At 41.5% G+C, this 7,590-nt stretch overlaps 1 protein-coding gene across 1 annotated transcript in view; it reads left to right on the top strand.

Moving 5' to 3' along the window:
* The first annotated feature begins 6,574 nt into the window (after nt 1-6,574).
* Nucleotides 6,575-7,590, top strand: part of MYO10 (myosin X) — a 213,558-nt gene continuing 212,542 nt past the window's right edge. Inside the window, exon 1 of the mRNA XM_011947462.1 lies at nt 6,575-6,679. The gene's annotated coding sequence lies outside the window, so the exon portion shown is untranslated. The remainder of the gene's footprint in view (nt 6,680-7,590) is intronic.

The following is a 7,590-nucleotide window of genomic DNA, read 5'->3' on the forward strand; positions in this document are numbered from 1 at the left end:
TCTTTACTTTCCAGCCTCAGGTGATCCTCCCACCTCAGCCTTTCCAGTAACTGGGACCACAGGCGTGCACCACCATGCCTGGCTTATTTTTTGCATTTTTAAAGTAAGTGACAGGTTCTCTCCAGGATGCCCAGGCTGGTCTCAAACTTTTGGGCTCAGGCAGTCCGCCTGCCTCGGTCTCCCAAAGTGCTGGGATTATAGGCATGAGGCACTGTGCTGGCCCTCTGCATCTTTCAAAAGGAAAAAGCAGATCACATTTCAGGAGCAAATTTTGAGTTTGTCATGTAGGTGGCCAGAGAGTCCTGAACTGAGGTACTTAACATAGGCGAGAGAAACAGCTGTGGGAGATGAGTCGGCACAGTGCCCTGTTCCGGGGCTGAGACTAAGTTGTATGTTTGGCTAAAGAATGGTCTCTTTTTTGTGAACCTGTAATTAGAACATGCCATACAGAATGGTATTTAAAGTCCACCATCATCTCTTTTTAGGGTTGTTTCTCTAACTTTGCTATTTTTTTCAGAGTTTAGGAAAGAAAATCATTTTTCAAATCAGAAGAGAAATGTAACAGTTTTTAAAAGGGCAACAGGAGGTTAAAATTTGTGACGGTGGTACAATCCTCTTTATCTTAAAACAGAGCTCAGCAACTTTGTGTGTCAATATTTAGGCCTTGTGCAGCAGCTTCACTTTGCTATTGGAGTGGGATGGAGTCGTAGATAACAGGTGATGGATGGGCCAGGCTGGGGAGGTATCACCAAGCAGGAGGCAGTTGGCCAGGGTTTTATGATTTTCTTCCAGGGAGGGGGATAATTGTCCACAATGACACCATGGTACAATCTACCGCAACCTCATCCTTAGATTAGCTTGGGCGAGTCTCCTCTGTGGTCTCCTAGCCCCTCTAGTCTGTGTTAATGGAGAACAGGGACTTAATGAATTCAACGTGGCCCTTAAATTTCATCATTATGGGGTTGTTGTTGTTTTGATGTTTCTCAACCCCTGTGTCGCTCAGTTACAGAAATGTGATTGGGTTTTCCTACTATGGAATGGTTAGGAATGTTCACGTGCATTTGAGAAATATATAGACTGGGAAAACAATTTTTAAAAAATGATGGCCCGTGCGGTGGCTCACGCCTGTAATCCTAGCACTTTGGGAGGCTGAGGCGGGCGGATCACGAGGTCAGGAGATTGAGACCATCCTGGCTAACACGGTGAAACCCCGTCTCCACTAAAAATACAAAAAATTACCTGGGCTTGGCGGCGGGCGCCTGTGGTCCCAGCTACTTTGGAGGCTGAATCAGGAGAATGGCGTGAACCCAGGAGGCGGAGCTTGCAGTGACAGAGCAAGATTCCATCTCAAAAATAAATAAATAAATAAATAAAAATAAAAATGATTCAAAAGTATTGACTTATAATTCCACAGAGAGAAATTCACCCGTTACAGGTGCCCAGTAGAATGAATTTCAGCACATGTATATTGTTGTGCAGCCATCGCCACAGGGCAGTTTTAGGACAGATTTCCACCTTTTTCACTCAGTCACTGTCCCTCCCGCACCCAGCTTTGGGTGACTATTCATCTACTGTCTGTGTCTATGGATTTGCCTTTTCCAGAAACTTCATATAAACAGAACCCCACAATATGTAGCCTTTTGTATCTGTCCTCTTTCACTTACCATGATGTCTGTGGTCCATATTTTTTGGTGAATGTATCAGTGATTCTTTTCTTTTTTAAAAAATAACCGAGGAGTCCCATTGTATGGATTTGTTCTGTGTATCTCTATACCAGTTACTAGACCTTTGAATTGTTTCCAGTATTTGGCTAGGAAGAATATTGCTGCTATGAATATTTACACACGAGACGTAAAAAAATTTTTTTTTGAGTAGACAACTATCTAGGAGTTATATTGTTGGGACGTATATGGTAAGATTATGTTTAGCTTTTTAAGAAATTGCCAAACCATTTTCCAAAGCAGATGTACCATTTTATATTCTCAGTTTCTCTACACCCTCACCAACATTTGGTAAAGTCAGCCCCTTTTATTGTATCCAGGAAATCATTGTTGGCAGTAGAAAATGGAACCTCTGTGAACCTTACGTTTGAAGAAAGGGATGGTATTGCCTCTTTGTCTTATAGGATTGCTTTAAAGTTCACAGGGGGATAGGAATTTATACGCAAATGCTTTATATTGCAAAAACGTTTCTGGTGATTATGTACAGAAAAATGTTCAGCCATTGTGTTAACACTCACGTATTTGTCTCAGAGATTACGACGCAAACTTCTCCAATTTTTAATAAAATGTGTATGATATGATCAAACTTGTTCCACCTGCTTATAAAGGCAATTTTTAATCAAATTGAGAGCCTTTTCCTTATGCTAGGTTGCCTATATTGTGTATTAAATTATCAGCCTTATTTAACAATGACTGAATGTAATAGTTTGCATATGGTGGGCAAATTTTTCTTTCCCACTCCAACTTAGATGGTCTGGACATTTCAAATGTCTGCCTGTGACTTCATTTTCAAGTGCTTGTGGGTGGCCTCTTTTGGACCTGGGCACATGTGTTCTAATAGAGTAGAAGTAGAAAGATTGGGGTCTCAGAGAAGGCACCAGGAACAATCTATGTACAAAATACCTATTTCAGCGGTTTAACTTTGCAATTCCGATTCTATGAAAATTGCCAGTTAATACTTTTTCAAAGAACAAAGGGGGTGTTTTGAATGCATTTTGCTTCCCATGTGTGGAAGACAGCTGTTTGTGATAGACCTAGGAAAACTGGCCAATGGGCTGTGGATTTGAAATCTGGGCTGGATTTTGTAAAGTTGCTTATCAGCAGTTCTTCACACCTGTTGGAAAAGACCTTTGGACTACAGGAGCTGAACTGTGTGTTTGATCATAAAGCATAAGCACTGTGTCAACAAAGGGCTTTGGAGTACTTTAAAACGAAAGGGTAAAGAGAGCCACAGTGAGATACTAAGTCAAACTGCACGCTTTAGTGAAAAAATACCTTCTGGGTGGCCTGTGGAAGCCAGAAGATACATATTAATACTGCTGACAATTTATATTAATTTGATACTGTTGCACAATCTCAATTTCATTCTTACTAAATAGACAATTGTAATTGGGAAACAGGTGTGTGAAATCCTTTTTAACGAAAACAATGCTAGTGATGGTCACAACACAGCGAAAGGTTTGGACTAGGGGTTCTGGGATGGAGCTACACTGGGAGTTTTTATTTCCTGGTTTTAACCTAATGAGTAAAAAGTTCTTGCCTTATATAACTTTGAACATTTTCACTGCTGCGAGCATGGGCATGCGTGTGTGTTGTTGGGTGGTGTATATTTAAAAGCTTTCAAATATTGCAGTCCCTGACATGTGAATTAAAGAGGCTGAAAAATGTCATCAGGCATTTGGAATCTTTTTCTAGAATGTTATAAGTAATGCAGTTTGGGTACGGAGGGATATTTGAGAGACCAGCCTCCTGGCAGATGCCTGAAGTCAGTGTTCTCTTTGGAAGCAGCTGTTTGCTAATAAAGAAATCAGGACTGACGGGCAGTTGTGAACTCTCATTCTTCATGTGTGTTATCAGTGTCTCAGCCTGAAGCAAGAGTAGGGGGACGTGAGGGACTTGTGTGCAAGTGGGTACTGACCCCTGTTGGTGCTGTGTGTTCTTTAAATAGGCAGGACTCAGGATTTATATAGGAGCACTTAATATTCATTTTTGATGCTATCTGCCATCTTTATAGCAGAGGATTTAAACTCCTCTTTGGGGCGTCTTTAAAGAACTGTGAATGGAGTAAACAACTTAAAACCTCCTTAGTATGTACCAGGGAAATGAGTGCATATGGGGAGGGTCTCTTACAGATAAGGTCGCAATAGGGGATGCTAGGAGAGTCACAGAACTCTCAGGGGAACTGTGTGAGTTGGTCAATGGGGAAAGGAGTTTGTTCCGTTTCAATATTGGGATCTCCAGCCACCGTGATTTTAGAAATGCTTGTAGAACCTACGTCGGGGGATTCTAGCTGGCCCGCCCGAAATTCATTCATCAAACTCAAGAGTGACTTTAACTATGGATTCTGAGTAACAGTTAACGTTTTAGGTCCTGGTTTGTGGATTTTATTTATTTATTTTCTATTTTTTGAGATAGAGTTTACTCTGGCGCCCAGGCTGGGACGCAGTGGCACAATCTCGGTTCAGTGTAACCTCTGCCTCCTGGTTTCAAGCAATTCTCCTGCCTCAGCCTCCTGAGAAGCTGGGATTACAGGCATGCGCCACCATGTCTGGCTAATTTTTGTACTTTTTTGGTAGACACGGGGTTTCACCATGTTGGCCAGGCTGGTCTCAAACTCCTGACCTCAAGTGATCCACCCATCTCAGCCTTCCAAAGTGCTGGAATTACGTGAGCCACCACGTCCGTCCTCCGGCTTGTGGATTTTAAACAGTGTCATCATGGGCACTGAGGGAATGGAGTAACCTTTATGTCAGATTTTGTGTTCTTAAATGTTCCTTTCTAGGAAGATGAGAGCAAATAGTTATGTGTGATAACAGTCCATTTAAGGCAACTCTGTATTGTTAGATTTTAATTGCTGATTAATGAATGCATTTGATTTATTTATGCATTATTTTCAGGAGACAAGTAGAGTCAGTGTGATGTGTGGGAAGAGCATGGGATTAGGAATTTGGAGAGACCTGCCTAGGTCACTAGCTGTGTGGCACTGGGTAAAGTCTTAAGCTCCAAGCTGCAATTACTTCTTGGAATTGAGAGGATTCCTATTTTACGGAAGGTTAGTATTCAATATAATGTCACTGAGGCTCCTTAGTACATGACCCTGATATATCGGGGGCACTCCGTTACTGGAGGTGACTATGTTTGCTATTGATTGGCACCGTGTAAAGTAACATAAAATGTTGAATTTACTGATGTGTCATTTATCCCCTGCCAATTCTATATTAAAAGAGCAGTACTAGCTCCTTCACCTGGGAGTGGAACATACCATAACCAGTATATTTCAAAGATTTAACAAAACAGAAATAAATGAAATGTAGAAAATTCGAGAAAAGGAGTTGTTCAATTAAAGTGCTATTTTAAGAAAGGAGGGAGGGAGAAAAAAATAAAGTGCTATGTTAAGTGATAATTTTGTTCTATTTCCACGTGAATACATTGATTCATAGGATTTGCTTGGTGTCATTTTTGTTGGAAATGAAATTGTTGAGCAGAGTAGCGAAAGTTTAATGAGATACTGAAGCTCAGTGTTGCATTCCATCATATGGGTATACATCATAAAGGTAATTCTTTTTTTCTTTTTTTAAAATTTCAGTGGTTTTGGGGGAAGGGGTGGTGTTTAGTTACATGAATATGTTATTCAGTGGTGATTTCTGAGATTTTGGTGCACCCATCACCCGAACAGTGTCCACTGTACCTGTTGTGTAGTCTTTTATCCTTCTCCGCCCTCCCACCCTTCTCCCTGGGTCCCCGGAGTCCAACGTGTCATTCTTATGACTTTGCATCCTCATAGCTTAGCTCCCACTTATAAGCAAGAACATATGATGATTCGTGTTCCATTCCTGAGTGACTTCACTAGAATAATGGTCTCCAGCTCCATCCACATTTGTTGTGAATGTCATTATTTCATTCCTTTTTATGGCTGAGTAGTATTCATGAACGTAATTCTTTGAATGACCAGGGAACACCCACTAATTCCCCTAAACTTTATCACTTGTGTTTGAAAAACGGTTTCATGTGATTAAATCAAAGGACGATGAGATTGAGCCTTAAAAAAGCTCAATATGATATTTCATTTGTCCAGCGGGGAAATAAATAAGTGGAAATGAGATCAATGCCAAAAAATGTGCCCAAGATTTAAAAAGTAGGATCTCGAAGTTGCCGTCTTTTAAGATACAGTCCTGAACTTTGAAGTTCATTAGGTGTCTCATGTAATCCTAACAACATTTGCGCTGGTGGACTGAGTTCCGATAAATATTAGAAACTTCAGTTCCTCTTTTGGAGAGTCCAGTTTACACATGGATTTTGGTATAAGTAGGAGTCAAGCGAGTGGTCTAATGTCCTCCAGGTGCGCAGGTGTGCTAGACTTTGACCTAAGAGGATGGGAGCCATTAGTTTCTGAAGAGTTCTCAAGGAGGGTGAAGGCTTGTTGTGACCTAGTTAAACTTTTGGTTTCTGGAGCCCAACTGCCTGTCAAATACTCACTCAGTCTTTGTGATGCTGGGCAAATTACCTCTAGGCCTCTGGTTCTCCATCTGTAAGATGAGAATGATCATAGTGTCTGCCTCATCATCTCAAATGAAGTAATCCACGTAAATCAGTTGCATGGTGAGAACACAGTGGCTAGCTACTATTTTCTTACTCCCTCTTTGCCTTCTCTGTCTGGTGGAACTGTCAGTCACACTTGTGGATAGTAAAGCCTGTGGATGATGCTTCCTGAAGATGTATTCTTTGCTTGAGAAGGACGTTTACTTTTCAAAAAGATTTTTTTTTTAAAGGAATATAGGGGTTATGGTAATTTCGAGAGTAGAGTTTCGCCACAAAATGCAATCCAAACTCATTTCAGTCTTGTTTTGTTTTATTTACAGGGAACACGGGTCTGGCTGAGAGAAAATGGCCAGCATTTTCCAAGTACTGTAAATTCCTGTGCAGAAGGCGTCGTCGTCTTCCGGACAGACTATGGTCAGGTGAGAACAAGTCCCTGCAGCTTCCCAACATCAGTGGTCTGCTCTGTAGCTATTCTTGCCTAGGGCATGTGTGTTTGGCCCCGCTACACATACACATGCTTTACAGTTTTTTGCTAAGTGATAATTCAAAATCCCAGTGGGAATGTAGAATGTACACCGTGTGTGTGTGCGATAGATACAATACAGTTCTCTCAAATGGAACACAGCAAATATTCCAACCAGTGTGGGGACAGAAGGGCATGGCACTGGCCTGGTTTCCCTCCTGGGTATCTTTTCTGCCTTCTTTCATCTTTTTCAGCAATCAGAAGTATAGGATGCAAGTAATTTGAGCAAAAGTTCAAGTATATTGATATTTGCTGACTGATTAACTTGTTACTTGCTCTTAAAATTCTTAAACTTCCATAATGTGTTAGTCAGTTTGGGCTGCCCTGACAGAGTACCATAGACTGAGTGATTCACGAAGAGCAAATATCAATGTGTCACAGTTTTGGAGGCTGGAAAGTCCAAGGCCGTCAAGATGCCAGCAGTTCTGTGTCTTGTGAGGTCTCTGCTCACTGGTTCACAGCCAGCCAGCTTCTTGCTGGGCCTCACATCATAGAAGGGGGAGTTCTCTTGACATAGAAGGGGGAGTCCTCTTTTATAAGGGTGCTAATCCTATTCATGAAGGCTGCACCTTCATGACCTAGTGACCCGCCAAAGACCCTAACACCATTTCATGGGAGATGAGGATTTCAACATATTAATTTTGAGGGAGTAATACAAACATTCAGTTCAGGCTGGGTACAGTGGCTCATGCCTGTAATCCCAGCACTTTGGGAGGCTGAGTCAGACAGATCACTTGAGGTCATGAGTTCAAGACCAGCCTGGCCAACATGGTGAAACCCTGTCTCTACTAAAAATACAAAAATTAG

This window comes from Colobus angolensis, unplaced genomic scaffold (assembly GCF_000951035.1).
Source record: "Colobus angolensis palliatus isolate OR3802 unplaced genomic scaffold, Cang.pa_1.0 Scaffold266, whole genome shotgun sequence".
Lineage (NCBI taxonomy): Eukaryota > Metazoa > Chordata > Mammalia > Primates > Cercopithecidae > Colobus > Colobus angolensis.